The sequence below is a fragment of the Tupaia chinensis genome, unplaced genomic scaffold, assembly GCF_000334495.1.
Source record: "Tupaia chinensis unplaced genomic scaffold, TupChi_1.0 Scaffold000536_1, whole genome shotgun sequence".
Classification (NCBI taxonomy): domain Eukaryota; kingdom Metazoa; phylum Chordata; class Mammalia; order Scandentia; family Tupaiidae; genus Tupaia; species Tupaia belangeri.
Genome location: NW_006160049.1, coordinates 699,911 through 717,694, shown reverse-complemented (window position 1 = coordinate 717,694; position 17,784 = coordinate 699,911). Strand labels below are relative to the sequence as shown.

General features: G+C 35.9%; 1 long non-coding RNA gene, 1 other non-coding gene and 1 pseudogene across 2 annotated transcripts; 1 reads left to right on the top strand and 2 right to left on the bottom strand.

Moving 5' to 3' along the window:
- Window positions 1–6,141: 6,141 nt before the first annotated feature.
- Window positions 6,142–6,273, bottom strand: LOC114009444 (small nucleolar RNA SNORA42/SNORA80 family). Its single transcript, XR_003550854.1, has one exon. It is a non-coding gene; the product is annotated as a small nucleolar RNA SNORA42/SNORA80 family (small nucleolar RNA).
- Window positions 6,274–8,734: 2,461 nt separating this feature from the next.
- LOC102502151 (40S ribosomal protein S26-like) lies at window positions 8,735–9,102 on the top strand (annotated as a pseudogene).
- Window positions 9,103–11,831: 2,729 nt separating this feature from the next.
- On the bottom strand, window positions 11,832–17,023 carry LOC102500756 (uncharacterized). The gene is made up of 3 exons (XR_335796.1): window positions 16,969–17,023; window positions 12,308–12,430; window positions 11,832–11,862 (listed from the first exon to the last, which is right to left on the bottom strand). It is a non-coding gene; the product is annotated as an uncharacterized LOC102500756 (long non-coding RNA).
- Window positions 17,024–17,784: the final 761 nt, after the last annotated feature.

Here is a 17,784-nt window from a genome sequence, read left to right as displayed (position 1 = left end):
AAAATCCTCTGGTGTGGTTGCTCTTTTGCAATCTCTATTGATTACAATGCTGGGCTGGAAAAGTCCAGGTTATTTCATGTTATAAATTCTATCATATATCTTCTCTAATCCTCTCTGGCAGGCAGAGCTATTTATGGTGCCAGGCCATCTTTCTAAGAGCTTCTGTTGTTGTTGTTGTTGTTGTTTTGTTTGTGTTTTTTTCTGTTTTTGGAGAGATTTTTTGCTATAGGGCACGTACGTTCTCCAGAAAGACAGAGAGAGACAGAGAGACAGAAAGAGAGAAATCACCCCCAGAGGGGATGGTCATGCCACAATACCTTCTCCTCCATTCTCCTTGTGGGATCTTGGGCACACACGCACATGTGCCCAGTGTAAGTTTAAGCCACCAGGCCCGGGACTTGAACTGTGGTTGGGTATATGGGAGTCCAGCAACACAGTCATTATGCTAACTGCTGGTCCTTGTTCCATAGTTTTCTGATTTATCTTCAGATACGACATTCCAGTCAAAGCCCTGTCCAATCATGAATATTTCCAACTTCTGATTCTATCCAACAAGCATTATTGAACTCATGCAAATAACCCTTCTGTCACAAAATAAGAATACTTCCAAATGTTTCCCAATTACAGAGGGGGTGGGAAGGAAGAAAAGTTTATGTTTTCATTTCAAGAAACAAACAAGAGAAATATTTTAACAAATTGCTGAACCTATCAAAACCTCAAGTGGAAGAAAAATGCTTAAATTGGGAAAACAAAGTATAGTAGAATAAATAAAAATAAAAAATAACATTATGAGTTTTTAGTAAAATTTTAATGAGTTTTATGCCTTCTGATACATGTATAATTAAATTCTATTATGGTTCAAAAAAACTAGCTGAAAAAGAAAAAACAATGCAGATATTGTCTGTAATGTTATTTATACTCTATAGAGAGAATGTGTATAAAGAGAAAGAGAGATTTCTACTTATTTTTTAGTTCTTTGAAATGAGAACTTACCCCCTTCCAACTCCCCAGGGGGAATGGCCATGCCAAAATCCTTTCTCTGTTCTCCTCCCAGGATTTTGGGTATGCACGCAAATATACCCAGCATCAGTTTAAGCTGCCAGATCTGGGACTCGAACATGAGAGTCCAGTGATGTAAACATTATACCATGTGTTGGTCCACTGCTTTTTATCTATGATGAAATAGCTATGACAAGTGAAAACTCCAACCCAGAACAACAACAAAACTCAATTTTCTTTTTTCGTTTTTTTTTTTTTTTTTTAAGGAATTGAAGAAAATATATTAATGTGAAGACAGGATCCAGAATGAAATGAACTATAGAGAGATGAATCAACAATCATCAAAATATTTTCCCCCTGAGGGCAGTTGCCACTTAATGAAATAGAGGAAAGTCTAAGAAACTGAAAGTTTGACAAAAAGGAGAAAAGACAGCAGATTTTATTTTTACAATTTTGCAATACTGAAGAAAAATATGGCATTGGAGTGAAAACACACATATGAATATACTAAGATGTCAGCGACGAGGGGGGCTCAGGAAGTTAGCCTTTCATTTGTCAATGTGCTTTAAAATGAAGTGCAAGAGATATTCTCATCATACGGAGAAGGTAAAGATTGGAATTCATATAACACGAAGTAGAAATGGTCCATGCTTTCAGTTGTGATCTTTGGATGATTATGTCCCAAAAATGGATATAAATCCTATGAAAATGAATGTTAGAAAACAGATCACCATAATACAATCTCATATGCAACATGCCATTACTATATACGTTTCCAAACAAACATGGCCAGACTATTCTGAAAAAAAGACATCAGACAGAGCTTTTTAAATTTTTCAATGTCCAGTGTCAAAATATAAAGGATGGGCCAGTAAAGTGATGTGGTGGTTAAAGTGGCTAGATCCCACTTGGCTGACTGCATGCTTGAAAACATTCTGGGCACATGTGTTTGCATGCCCTGAATCCCAAATGGAAAATGGAGGAAAAGGATTGTGGTGTGACCATCTACCTAGGGGGTGCTTTCTCACTTTTTCATCCTCTTTCTCTCCCTGGTGAATATATGCACTCTATGGCAAAGAAAGTATATATACATATAAAGAAGAAGAGAAAAAAATAATGAAAATAGACCAAGAGATAGCAAAGTTATTGGAATTATTAGCAAATGACTTTAAGTACAAAATGACTCATGTGTCAAAAATTAGATAGATATATGATGGAGAATTACACTACAAAATCAATCTAAATTGAAAAAAACATAATCAAATAAGAAATCTAGTTGAGATGAACTAATTGCAATTATTAGCTGAACAGGAATATTTAATAACAAATTATTACAAATCTGAAAATATGGAACAGGTTAGTGAACTAGAGAAAGTCAATAAAAATATTCTAACTGAAGTATAGAGTAAAACAGAAAAAAATTACACAAGACGTAAAACAGTTTTTATCAATGCAACTGAATTTTCAGAGGAGAATAAAACAGACAATAATTTGGAAACAAAGTTTTGTTTTGTTTTGTTTGTTTTGTTTTAAGGGGTTTTTGTCATTGGGCACATGTGCTCACCAAAGAGAAAGAGAGACAGAGACAGTGCTAGAGAAAGTGAGAAATTACCCATTTCTCCTCTATTCTCTTACTGGGATCTTGGGCACGCATGAGCCTGCCATCAGTTTCAAGTCAAGGGGTCCTAGACTCAAATCGCAATCAGCCATGGGGAAGTCCAGCAACGTAACCATCTGCTGGCCTCTGGAAGCAAAGTTTCAAAAGTAATGAGCATGATATTAAATCTGAAACTTCTAGGAAGTGCATTCACGGCAATTAGCTACCATTACCACTCACCTTCTTTGGTCAAACACCTTTAGTTTCCATCCACCACACAAGTTGAGTTTTCTGCCAATATGTATAAGGAAATCCTTGCAATTGTTTTGATCTGTAAGTTATCTCCTTCTGAGTTATAGTGTATATCTAATTTCCTAAAGCACATTCACATTGGACCTAGTGGTAACAGAAAGTGCTTTAGTAGGTCTTGAGTGAAATGAGCATGGACTTCCCAGGTATGTTCCACCAGTGATGCTATCATTGTGTTTTAAAATACGAATGACTCATCTCAGAAAACAGAGGGCCACTACTTCCATTCAAAAGAATCTATCCTTTATTGTGTTTTTTTTTTTTTAAATCACTTTTCTTTCTAATTAAAAAAAATGTTTATTTACGTATAACAGTTGCATGTTTGTCAGAGTTCACTATGATTTTTCAGTATAAAAATACAACGTGCAATGATTAAGTCAGAGTAATTAGCATACCTAGGTCTATCATTTGTCATTAGCCATTATGGAAAATCATATGAAAGTTCCTCAAAAACTTACATCATAATTATTACCACGATAGTCAGGTGCAAAAAGCCACGAGCTCCCAAGGTGCATGTATCAGTTGATACTTCATCATAATCAACCAAATGGGACAGTTTGAGATTCCACTGCATGTCTGAGGTCACTAACTTGCCGTTTCTCATCCACAAGATGCTCAGAACTGAGCTCAAGCTCAAGAGTAAAAGCAACCTTCAAATCCCCTTTATAGAGACTTAAACTTCTGGGACCACTTTTTCTATCAGTGTGAATCTAATAAAGAGACACAAAACACAGTAATATAAACAGGGGAGTTTTAATATAAAGAATAATTAAACTATAATTCATGTAATTATAAGGATTAAAAAAACTTTATTTTTTTGTAATTTGCCAGAGAGCATGTGTGCTTACCCGAGAAAGACATAGAGACAGATAAAGAGGGAAAGGAAGAAAACATTCCATTCCAATAAGCTGTCACACCACCATTCCTTCTCCATTTCTCTAACCTTTCAGGATTTGACCCATGCATGCAAATGTGCCCAACATGTTTTCCAGTCCTTAGGGTCCAGAATTCAAACCAGGTGGTTAGCCAGGTGAGATCTAGTTCCCTTAACCACTAGGCCCTGGGACTGGCCCAGATCTAAGAAATTTTTATCTGGTATATTAGATCTGAAAAAAAACTATTGAGGGAAGGTCATAGTGGACAAGTCCCAAATCTGAGGTTCAGATCTCTATAGATAATATATAGTTGTAGGCCATTGGATCAGAGAGAAATTCACTGGTTTGCCTGTTCCAGAGCTCACCTACAATTGTGGGAAAAACAGGAAGCAAACATTTAGAGAATAAAAGCTAGAGAACAGGAAGACCACATGTGAGTCACCACTAGTAGCCAGAAACAGGGGAACACAGAAGACGGATAGCTAATGTAAGCAGAAGGCCTGGAATCATGATTTCTCTGTGGCTAGGGTCCCTAGCCTTGACAGGGCTGCCCATTAGGAGGGCTTTTGGAGATAAAGCCCTGGGGCCTTGGGGCAGGTCATCAGAAGAATGTGAAGTGTATGGAGGCCATTGCAGCACACAGTGTCGTGAAGATAGCTGCTGCACCATTCCAAGCTGGGGCTGCAAGGTGTCAGAGATAACACTTCTAGATGTTTTCCTGGGGCCAGTCCTTATACCCAAGCTGCATGTCAAATTCCAACCTCTATAAATACAACAGAACTCCTTTTTTTCCACGATATACCTGCAGTGATCTCTACTGAGAGAGCTTAAGCTGTGCTCACCAGCAGATGGTATAACGGTTATGTCACCAGATTTCCAAGTAGTCAACCACAGTTCGAGTCCAGGACCCAACACTTAAAACTTAGCAGGGTGCATGTGTGTGCATGTCCAAGATCCCAAGAGGAGATTGGAGAAGAATGGACTGTGGCATGGCCATCCCCCCTGGGGGGTTATTTCTGCCTTTCTGTCTCTTTGACTCTCTCTGTCTCTCCAGTGAGCACACATGCCCTGTAACAAAAATAATTCCACACAAGAGTTGTGTGCACCCCGAAGAAACTTTTACAGGAATTAGGTCCCTTATCACAGTGTATAATTTGAAGGGTACATTCAGAGCACAAAAGTTATAAATTGATAATTCTCACAGATACCAGTAACCATATGCTTTTTTACTATTTGGAATTAATACCACTGATGCCTTTTGATATTTGTTGATTTCCTTTTATAACAATCTTTGAACCCTAGAGCTTAACTTTTACTAAGTCAATATCACACCCTATAAATATTCTCCTTTATATTTTTCTACATGTTACCATGTTATTTACTTATGTACTTAAAATGTTTTTTTTCTATCCACTAAATAGAAATCTAATGCAACATGTTTATAATGAAAACAATTTATCATTCTAAAATGACACACAAATTTTACACTCAAATCATTACTTCACTTGATTAGTTGCATAATGGACACAACCATCATTCTATTTTCATTAAAAATTCTGAATAGTTTGCAGTTCTAGATGTTTTCACAATTTGGTTTTAATTCATTCTGTACAGCTGCTCAGTCAGCATGAGGCCACTAACACATCATATGCCTTGTCACATAATATGGTGTGATTTAGTGAGAAGGGGAGATCATCCCTCTCAGGGAAGGAGGTGACTCTGGACACCAGTTGTCAGTTATTAAAAGTTTTGATTTTAGAACTTCTTTAATAAATGGGTGTATTTGGTCTGTTTCAAACTATGATTAATCTCGAATAAAACATATTGTCAACATATTGCAAGTGTTTTTTTATTTTGTAATGTTCCAGCCACTTAAACATCATGAACCTTGAAAAAGTATAATCTTTGAGTGTTTGTTACTCTATTCTTCTTCTTAAACTGCTATAGACTTGTGATAACTTGAATGTTATTCTATTTTTAGTCTTAGAGGTTAATGTTTATAGTTGTAATTTTAACATATTAAAAAATCTTTTGGGACCAGCAATTAGCATAATGGCTATGTCACTAAACTCCCATGTAGTCAACCACAGTTCAAGTCCCTGACTCGACCCGGTGGCTTAAACTCACACCAGGTGCGTGTGCATGCGTGCCCAAGACGCCGAGAAGAGATTGTGGAGGAGAAGGGATTGTGGCGTGGCCATCCCCCCTGGGAGGTGATTTCTCTCTTTCTATCTCTCTGACTTTCTCTGTCTTTCTGGCGAGCGCACATACCCTATAGCAAAAACCTCTCCAAAAAAATTTTTATTTAAACTCATATTAAAAGCCTATATATCTATCCAAAGATTTTTTTAGATATTTTTCTACTGTGTAACCAGTTTTAGTGCCAGCAGCCCATAGGTAGATGGCAAGCCATACTTCGGAACCACTCTGCAGTGGCATAGCACACTATGAGAGACCCAGAGGGATGAGCCTGCCATAAATCCAAAGTCATGCATGAACACTTTTTTATTTTTAAGATTTATGTTTTTATTATTAAAAACTTGAGAATTGGGGCCAGCAGGTGGTGTGGTGGTTAAGGATGCTAGAATCCCAAAAGACTGACCCTTGATTGTATCCCAGACCTGGTGTCTTTCTTTCTCTCTTTCTCTCTCTCTCTCTCACACTTTCCCTCTCTGGTCAAATTAAAATAAATAAATAAATGGATACATAAAATAATTATTTAAAAATAAGAAATCTTGGGAATTTGCTCAATAAAATTTGTGGCTGCCAGATAGAAATGAAAACACACACACACACACATGTAAAAATGTAAAAATCATATTTTTGTATGTATAATCTATACACTTTATAATTAATTAATTTCAACCATGACATATTGTAAAATTTAAACATGCTGTATTTTATAATATTGTGTCAAAATTATATTAATATATTTAATCTTAGTTATGAACTGACTCATCTCCATTATTTTACACATGTAAAAGCTGAGATCTAAATAAATATTAAAATATACTCAAGTTCTTTTAAGTGTTAATCTACTTCATAAAATCTTCATTGATCAGCAACTACAAATAATATTAGACCTGACAGATCTTATTATGCAGAAGGGGAATGTACGATCTGTTCTCAGTGAAAAAGAGGCAAGTTTTTAAGGTGTATGACTTCACTTTTCCTTATTAACTTTCTCATTTTTTTCATTTCTCCCAATGGCCCTAGTTCAAAAATCTCGTCCTTATTTGATTTATTGCAAACCTCTCTAAAGTGATGGTAATTGTGAGAACTGAGGAGACAAAAACAGAAGTAATCTTACATTAAGCTAAACTGGTATCAGCAACCTAAGATATTCATGTGCACAAGTCAAGAGGGTGGTATTTACCTGATGTGACTGGAGTCAGTGGCACTTAAATTTGTGACTTGAAAAGAATTCATCATAATTCTCATATTTTCTTTTTTTAAATAATTATTTCACTTAAATTTATTATTTATTTATTCATTTTTTAAAATTTGACCAGAGAAGGATAGAGCAAGAAAGAGAAATAAGGAAAGTGAGAAAGCAAGCTGCCAAGTCTGGAATTTGAACCACCGTTAGCCCTGTGGACGTCCAGCACCTCTAATCACTGTGCCACATGCTGGCCTTAATTCCAATATTTTCTTTTCAATTATTTTCCATTAAGTACTTTCCCACTTTCTAGTTACAGAACAATAAGCTGATTTTATATTGCAACAGACATACCAAATGAATCTGCCTCATCTATACAAAATATTGAGTCTGGTGTAAACATAAACATCCCCAATTATTTGCTTAAAGAATTTGTGGTTCTTTCTAGGGAAGTCATTGGAGTTTTGATCACAGAGGAGCAGATAACCATAATTCAGCATTATGTCTGTAATTTATAGTGGAATGGAATGGTTATTCTTCCTTCCTCCATATTTATTTCATAGTGCCTGAAATAGGAGGATTTTCTAGTGTGAAAATTGATCTACAAGAATAATTTGATTCTTGTTGACTTTTAAACAGTGAACTCACTCTTAAAGAGATCTAAAAATTAAAATGCATGATACAGTTTAATCTTTCTTCTATAGAGATTATTTATATTATTATCATTCATTGATGTTTTTTACTTCTGAACTCATTGATAAGATCAGATTCACGATAGAATTGTTGCTAAGTTATGTAAAACTGATCAAGACTAGTTGTATTTTAGCTACAAGAATTCAAGATACTTCAGATTTTGTGTGCAGAGACTAATTCTAACTGCTTTCTGATTCATGAGTACTCAGGAAGTACTCAATGGAGCTGGACCCATTCAGTGTGGGGCCTGGACACTAAGGTATCGTTTGCTTTGCAATAAATCCAACTCTGAGAGAAAGTAAAAAGTTTTAATAAGCAGTTAAGATAAAGTGAGACAAATATTGAGAGATATAAGGAATGCTCCAGATGGATTTATCTTCTAATTTAATGTGAATGACATTCTGAAAAAGGAAAAGAAAGTCAAAGGAAAAAAAATAGTTTCACCTACACGGAAAGATCAAGAACAAAATATCAGGGACAAAGCTGGAACAGACAAAAAGTCCTTGTAGAAACAAAAATTGAACTTGAACCTTATCCTGAGGACATTTGAGTCCTACTAAAGAATCTTAAAAGTGTCAAAACTTAAGGTTTTTACTTTTAATGCAAAAGAAGTTATTTTTAAACCCAAAGGTAGTTGTTTTGTTCACTGACTGTACAAACATCTGCAAATATAGTACGTGCGGTGGTGAGATAGACTTTGGGTATAAATGTAAAAGCTCTGTGTATTTAAGAGCACACAGTATGCTTTTCTCTCTTCAGTAATCTGAAGTTCTTCATTAAGCTACTGTAAACAGTGGGCCTTAGTATCCAGGTGAATGCCTCTTTCTCAAATAAACCTGGTATTGAAACAAAAACATACAGTCTGGCAGCCTCGCTTCCAAGATGAGGAAGAAAAGAAGAAACAATGGCCATGCCAAAAAGGGCCATGGCCAAGGGCAGCTTACTCGCTACACGAACTGCGCCCAATATGTGCCCAAGGACAAGAAGCTCGTCATCCAAAACATAGTAGAGGCTGCAGCTGTCAGGGCCATCTCTGAAGCAAGTGTCTTGGATGCCTATGTGCTCCCCCAGCTGTAGTGAAGCTACATTACCGTGTGAGTTGCGCCATTCACAGCAAGGAAGTCAGGAAACGATCTCAGGAAACTCGGAAGGACCGAACACCCCCACCCCTATTTAGACCTGCAGGTGCTACCCCTCGCGCTCCACCAAAGACCAAAGCCCATGTAAGGAGCCGAGTCTTTAAGGACTGAAGAATTGTCTGTCTTCTGGGAAAAAATAAAATGCCATTTATATATATATATATCATACAAATAATGCTACAACTAACCCATTCACCTTGATATCATTATATACAAAATGTTAATGTTTGCTGTATATACACAGCGGGCATCAAAAGAGAAGTGAGCGAGTCATTGGCAGTTTACGTCATCTCCTTTCTTTTTTAGGGGTTCCTAAGCATAGCAGGGTACATTATAAACTGTAATGCCCTGTGTCCTCTTCCCCACCTCTTTTCCAGTTACGAATTATTACGAAAGATTGAGATTTAAAAGGTGGAATAGGGGCCAGCCTGTGGCCAGGTAGTTAAGGTGACTGGATCACACATGGCTGATCACACAATCTGAGTCCTGGAATTGAATTGAGAAACATAATGAGTGCACATGGGTGCAAGCCCAAAATTTCCAAAGAAGGGAGAGATGGAGGAGAGGGGATTGCAGCACAATCATGTCCCATGGGGATGCTCTCTCTCTCCTTCTCTATCTCTCTGTCTTTCACTGGGGAGTAAGCACCCTTTCTGACAATATTTTTTTAAGTGGAATAAAATAACATATTTTCTGAGAAAATTATATGCATATTAGATGCTATTTTCTTTGGGTGATTTTCAAAGTGTTACTTCATTACTTATTTATCAGAATTCCATTATGATTCCTATTTGCTGAAACTGTCTGTGTTCATTCTTCATGGAATTGATCAAGATTCTTTGATCTGTGGGCCGATATTTATGATAACTCAAATTTTGGGGAATCATTATTATTTAAAAGATTTTATGTTCTCCCAACTCCTTCAGGAAGTCTAATATTTCTGTGCTTCACTATAGGCAGATTCTTAAAGTTTACTGATCATAAGACATGGGGATTGTTTTTTTGATTGAAGATATATGTTAGCTATTGTTTTTTAAGTAAAATATAACAGAAAAATCAATTGCCCAAGAGAAGAACCAAGTTAGGTTTCCTCTTTTTAATTGAAGATATATGTGAGCTATTGTTTTTTAAGTAAAATATTACAGAATATTCAATTGCCTAAGAGAAGAACCAAGTTAGGTTTCCTCTTTTTGGCATGTTAAAATAATATGCACTTCTTCACTTGAGAATTATGTCAAAGAAATGGATGTTTCTATCAGCCTTTAAAAAAATAGAGTTAGTAGGGGCCAGCAGGTGGCGTGGTGACTAAGGGTGCTGGACTTCGACGTGACTGACTGTGGTTACATCCCAGACCTGGCAGCTTGTTTTCTCACTGTCTCTCTCTCTCTCTCTAACTCTGTCCCTCTCTGTCAAATTAAAAGTAATTAAATAAATTAAATTAAATTAAATACCCAGGAATCAATGAATAATATAACAACAAATTAACAAGCAAAATAAGGCAATGGTGTTGTGAAATGATATGTTAGTATTGTAACTAAGGAAGGCCTCAGCACAAACGGAGGCTAACTCTGAATATAATGAAGAAATGAGCGATGCAGAAAATAATAATAAAAGGACTCTGAAATGAGAACTAATCTGTTTATGTTTGAGACAGGCATGAATATCAGAATAGTAGAAAAGGAGTGAGCAAGTAGAACAACTTGTGTGATATGAGTTGTTCACAGATATGGAAAAGGTCCTTATCAACTTCTTTTTATTTTCTTTCTTTTTTTTTTGTTTTTTGAAGAGATTTTTTACTATAGGGTATGTATGCTTGCCAGGGAGCCAGAGAGTCATAAAGTGGGTATGTATGCTTGCTAGAGAGACAGAGAGTCATAAAGTGAGAAATCAGCTCACAGGAGACTGACCATGGCACAATCCCTTGTCCTCTATTCTCATCCCAGGATCTTGGGTTCACATGTACTTATGCCCGGCATGAATTTGAAGTCACTGGGTCCGGGACTTGAATCATAGTTGGTCATTAGGATGTCCAGCAACTCAACCACTATGCCATCTGCTGGCCTCTCAACCTCTTTTTCTATGGAGGACATTGTGACTTTTAGTCTTGGTGTAAGAAATTCTTAGTTATATGATTCTCACTGTAATTCTTAGTTTTCTTCTCAGAAGCAACTATTTTAGAGTATGTATCTAGAACATAATGAATTTTGATTATTGTTCTGATACTGCTATTTGAGGTGTAAAATGGGCTATACGAACACTGAAGGATGTTCACATATTTAAAGGAGACTCGGGGAGAAGGATGATTCATTTAAAGAGATTTAGAATCTTCTACAATGAAGATATTTGGCTGGATGTCTAAATGAAGCAAGAGAGTGAATCATGTAAGGAGACTTGGGGAGAAGGATGATTCATTTAAAGATGAGATTTAGAATCTTCTACAATGAAGATATTTGGCTGGATGTCTAAATGAAGCAAGAGAGTGAATCATGTGGAGACCTTTGGAAGGGACATCACAGGCAGTTGCTTCTGAGAAATAACAGTAGGTCCAAATTGGCCTAAGAAGAGAGCCTAATGGCAAAAAATGAAAGGCAATAATTTTGGAGAAGCAGATATTCTAGAAGATCATTTAGTGTTATTTAGAGTATAGCTGAGTGCTTAAGATTTCTTGAGGCAGTTTTGAAGGTTCAGAGCAGGAGAGTTACACGCTTTCTCTTTCCTTGAAAGCGTGATGCCATTTCACCCAGGTGACTTTTACTATCAGGTAACGAATGATTTCAGAGAAAATGAGGGGAGTCAAGAATATCACTTACAGAATTATTGCAAGAATCCAGTTGTGAGATGGTGGGAGCAGGATGTAGGGTCAGAATGATCCTGCATGGAGGACAATGTGGATTATACATTAGATAGATTCAGAGAATTTAAAAACAGATTTCATGTTGAGTATTAAGGTAACCAAGAAAACTCTTTATATAAAAGATCTTAATACTGTCTTTCAACCAGTTGAGTACTAAGGTAACCAAGAAAACTTTCTATAAAAGATCTTAATACTGTCTTTCAACCACTAATTTCCAGATTTATAGTCATAATGTTACTTTGTTTCTCTTTATTCTTTTATTTTTTTGAAGCTTCCAAATGAAAGGGGAAAAAAAAAACCCTTCTCCAGTACTTGCCCTCATTTCCCACTGTGTTATTTTTTTCAACTAAGATATACATGTATACCGCTGCACATAATTACACATTTTTGTATGGAAAAAATAGAACATTCGATGCCTGATGAGCATCACAATATATTTTTCTCATAAATAAACTTCCTTACCGTGCCAGACACAAAATGTCAAGGAGTTCTTTAGCACTTTTCCACAGACATCAATGTTTCTATTCCCTGCTCAGCAGAGTTCTATATTCAGTGACATTACAAAGTCATTTGAAGGGAAGTTGCCTGGTGAGAGAGAAGATGATAGTCTTCTTTGTCTTTTAAGTAACTGAAAAATATTTCAGCAAGACAAATTTCATGGTGTTCTAATTCATTCTTTTCCCTTTCAAAATGAGTAAGTGAGGATTGGAAGCCAAGGATATGCCCGGCTAACTGCTAAGCAAGAAAGGAAATCTTTCCCCATTCGTTCATTCTCTCATTAAGGCTATTTAATAGAGAATGACAAATTTATCCAGGGCAGTACTGTTTATCTTGTTTTATATTTTTGGACAGTAAGCACTGCAAAAAAATATGAACAGGCTCTCTCCTACTCCCATGTAAATTTCTATTTGGTTCATCATACACAATATACTGGATGTAAATTTTGAAAACTAATTAAGACCTCAAAAACTAACAATAAAAGCAGAAAAAAAAAAAAAGACAAAGGGAGGACCAACTAAGAGGCATGAGGTATGGGAAGTGCAGAGTAATTGCTGTCAAAGAAAAATGTTCCCAATAGAGTTCAACGGGCAAGGAAGACTTGAAGATTATTGTGAGAAGGTTCATGACTATTACATAGAAGGAAAGAAACTGAATTTAACTCCCACAGGTAGAGTGGGGAGCGTTTAAGAAAAATAATTTTTAATTTTTTATTCTTTTAGAGATTTTTACTATAGGGCACATGCTTTTGCAAGTGAGAGAGAGACAGAAAGCAAGAAATCATCTCCCAGGGGAATGACCATGCCTCCATTTCTCCTCCTCCATTCTCCTCCTGGAATTTTGGGTGGACATATACACACCTGGCGTGAAGTTTAAGCCGACGGATCTGGGACTATAACTTCGGGCAACTACGTAACTATTACACAATCTGCTGGTCTTGATAATTAGAAAAAAAACTTTTTAACTGCTAGGGTGATCTGATGGATAAGTATCTGAGGATGTCAGAAGGGAGGTATGTTAATGTGATTAGGCAGTTGTGCTGACTAATTGGTGCTTAGTAAAATTAGTCTCCTAGTCAAAAGCCAGGAGACCTTGGCATTTGATAGAAAGTGGATGGATATGGAAGATTTACTGCTAAGAGAAGCAAACCAGATTATGAAAGAGAAGCGTTGTATATCCCCTTCACTTAATGTACACTGAGTATCTGCACTCTATTGCAGAAACTGAAAGGTTGGAATGTAAACAAAAACATGGAGAGCAACTATGGGTACGAGAGGCAGTATGGAAGGAGGGTGGGAAATGAGAAGGAGCCAAAGGGAGAGAATCAAGGGGAAAAAGAAAGAAGCAAAACATTTAAGGGACACAAAAATGCAAAATTATCTGTTGATAATGTGTATGATAACATCTTTGACTAGATTAATAAATAGTATATTCATGCTGGGAACACTCGTTTTGCATGCTGTAATTATATACAGTGATTAATGTAAAATAATAATCATCTATTTATCTGTATATACTTGTTTGTTATCTGTTTTTGTTTCTAATGGTAACCAAACTTTTCTGTCATTTAAACTGAGTTTTGTTTATTTGAATTCTTCTGCATCTGTTGGCATTTTAAATAGCCACAGTGGGCTACAGATTTAACAGACAGATGTCCATCAGTTAGAACAACAGATGAGTATAACTCTTGAGTCATTGACCTACTAAAGATTATAATTACTGTGGCATTAGAGTTCCTACTTGTCTATATAATTCCTAACCATTCTCTGGATAGTATTCTAATGGTTTTGCTTCTGACATGAAGGATGCTATTTCTAATGTTTGTGGCAAATTAATTCACTAGAGAAAGGTGAGTGACAGTGTATTGCCAGTGGTCATGACTTCCTTTTCTCTGCTGCCATTTAGTGTGTTGTTTTATGTTTTTAGCATAAAGAAAACTTTTACTGGTTTGTGCCAACAGTACTCTCCCAGAGAGCTTAATTGTCTGTGTTTGTCTGCACAACAAACACTGTAACTGCAGCTGACACAGGCACTAGATAGATAGTATGTCACCTGATTGCTTAACTCTAAAGTGTATTCAGAAAGTTTCTTTAGAGAATCTGAATAAATATCATTGCCAACTTTAGTTTACTCTATGAAAATTAAATGACAATGAAAGTAAAATAAAGTAGCTGCAGTACCTACTCATATTTTATAAAATGCACTGATTCACACTCTCATCTTTCTTCAAAGTATATTTCACTCTTTCTGACTCGTTTTAAAATATATTTCTAGGAGAAAGGGAGAGGCAGAGAGAGAAAGAGAGACAGGCACCCTCAGAAGGAACTTCATGCCACAATTCCCTCTCAGCCCTGGGAGCCAGCCAGCAGACCCATCATGCTGAAGTAGATCTCAGGTGTGAACCAGGGACCTTCACACACGCTCTCCATCATTGCACAACAGTGCTCTCACCTCATTAACCACGGCAGCTGGCCTATTTACTCTTTTTGTATGTCATCGCTTTTGCAGAAATACTTTCATTTTTGCATTTCTTCCAAATAAGCCAAATAACTCATAACAGATTAATATGTCATTCCTCGGCTAATTTTGGCAAACAGATATATTGGATAAAGATCCAGATGTGAATAGAATATGTTTACCTATAAGTTTATCATTTTGGTCTTGCAAAAGTTACTGTCAATCTTATGTAGTATCAATCTTACATATACTTTTTATTGATACACATTATCTTTCTATCATATTCAGACACTATAATATTGTATATATGTATGTGCTTGTGTGTCTGTATAATTGGAAGTAGTATATCAAGAAAATATTTACTACTTTATAAGTGCCAGTTTTAAAAAGAGAGCGAAGGGGCCAGCAGGTGGCGTGGTAGTTAAGGGCACTGGACTCCCACATGACCAACCGTGATTCAAGTCCTGGAGTTGGCAGCTTTTTCTCTCTCTCTCTCTCTCTCTCTCCCCCTCCCACCTCCCGCCAAATAAATAAATAAATAAATAAATAAATAGAGTTAAGTAACAAAATTCTAAAAACAAAACTGGTTTCATTTCTAAAAAAGTAAAAAAGAAGGAAAGAAGAATGATGATAAGACCAAGTTAAAACTGAGAATTGGGGCCAGCAGGAGATATAGTAGTTAAGGCACTAGACTTCCACGTGGTCAACCACTGTTTGAGTCCTGAATTTGAAGGCTTGACACTTATGCTAGGTGCATGTGTGTGTATCCAAAATCCCGAAAGGAAAATAGAAGAGAAGGGATTGTGGTGTGGCCATATGCCCTGGGAGGGTGATTTTTCATTTTCTCTCTGCCTCTCTGGCAAGTGCATGTACCTGTTAGCAAAAGTCTCTCTAAATAAATAAATAAAAAACGGAATAAATGCAAAAGACCAAGATACAGAATCCCTGACATTCAGCTTCTGTGAACTGTCATTAATTGTTGAGTTATTTGTCATGAAAAGACAGAGCAGGTCAAGGCAGGTCATATTCTGACCACGTGAACAAAAGTTTGGGTTTAAAAAAATACTGTTTTTAAAAGACTTTAGTACCTTCTTAAATTGTAAAATACTGGTGTAAGTGTTTAGTGGCATAATTAAATTATGAGTTTAGGTTCATTTGGCGCATATGTGACTATGTGATTGAGAAATTCCAAGAAATAAAACATCAACATGCACACATTTGTTATTGTAGGAAGTAACAATGGTATCAAGTTTCTGTGATAGTACATGCAGGAACGTAAACTTCATTTAAATAACCCACCTGTGTTGGTGGTTGATAAAGTAATTTCTGAAAGGCAGAAAATAATGTAGAGTTTTCTTTTCTTTTCTTTCTTTCTTTTTTTTTTTTTTTACATTCACCAGAAATGACTAGAACACATTCATTACAAAATATAAATAGAACACTTACTGCATATTACAGTCAAGTGATATAGTCAAGGTTAAGATGAGGATAATCCTCACTCTACTGTAACTTCGTCTTCAGTACTGTGTACCATTTTGGTAATATATATTAGAAGTATTATCATATATAATAACAATGAATCTATTTCAGTAACATAGCATGTTGCATTCTTTTAAGTGCTAATCCTTTGCTTGCTTTTCTGCTCCAGATCAAGACAATGAAAATTCTTATATTGAAAAACTTCATTGCAGAAATATCTTATGTCTATTTTTAGAGTAAAATGTTTAGTATAAAGTATATCAATGTTAAGAGATTAAAGCATATATCTTAACATTTTATTTTATTATGCAAAGGAAGCACCAGAGTTTAATAAGAAATGTGTGTTTATGTTCAATAATGTCAAATTATTCTATAGGAAAGAGAAAAAATATATCTATAAAAGACAATCTATACCTTGGGAAAAGTTGAGTCAGTGAAAATATGCTATTTTTCTGTGTGTAATCAACCAACTGTTGCTATTAGAAATTCACATTAACAGGCCTAGCTGCAGTGAAGCATGCTGCTAAGTTACTGTGCTCTGGAAGCTGGAACCACATGGGAGGGCTAGGGCTGATAGCTGGTCAAATTTAAAGGCTGGGTTTGGTGGTGTGTGCCTGTAATTTCAGCACTAGGGAGTCTGAGGCAGGAAGATCACAAACTCAAGTGTAGCCTGCGTAACACAGACAGACCTTGTCTAAACAAGAGCAGGGGGTGGTGGCTCATGCTTACAGACTCCTCTGGGATGTTGAGGCAGGAGGACCATGACATGAGAAAACTGTGTGAAAACAAAAACAAGGAATGTACATTACCAGTACAGGAAATAACAACTTCAGGTACATGCATATAAACTTATCTAAACATAGTACATGTTTCACATTTATTTTTAAAGAATTATTTTTATTTTATTTATTACTATTATTGTCATGTTTTAATTTGCTTTAGGGCTCATGTGCTCACCAGAGAGAGAGAGGGAAAGTGAAAAAGCAAGCCGCCAGGTCCAGGACTCAGACCATGGTCAGTCATATCTGAATCTAGCTCCTTAACCACCACTCCAACTGCCATACCCTCACATTTATTTTTAAAAGGACTTACAGCTTATTGTTTTACCTTTTCTAATAAGATTAACATTATTATTAAATAACTTTAGAAAAACTAAAAATATTCCTAAAAATTGTTTACAATATTTTATTTGATGTCATATTTGGGCTGAAAAATGAATGCTTTTGTGACTTAAATTTGCTATTTTTTTGTGACATTTTTAATATAATTTTGAAGAGTACTCATTTTAAATTTAAATATCAGTTTTTAAATTCAAATATATTTTCATAACAAAAACAACTAAAAATATGTATAGAACATATTCTTAAATAATATATTTTTTAAAAATGTTAATTCGCAAATGACACAGAGAGAAGAGAGAAGGCACCCTTAGTGGAGCGTGCTGCCTTTCTTTATCTTCATTTTTCCATCTCATAAAGATTTTGAAAATGTATACACATGTGCTC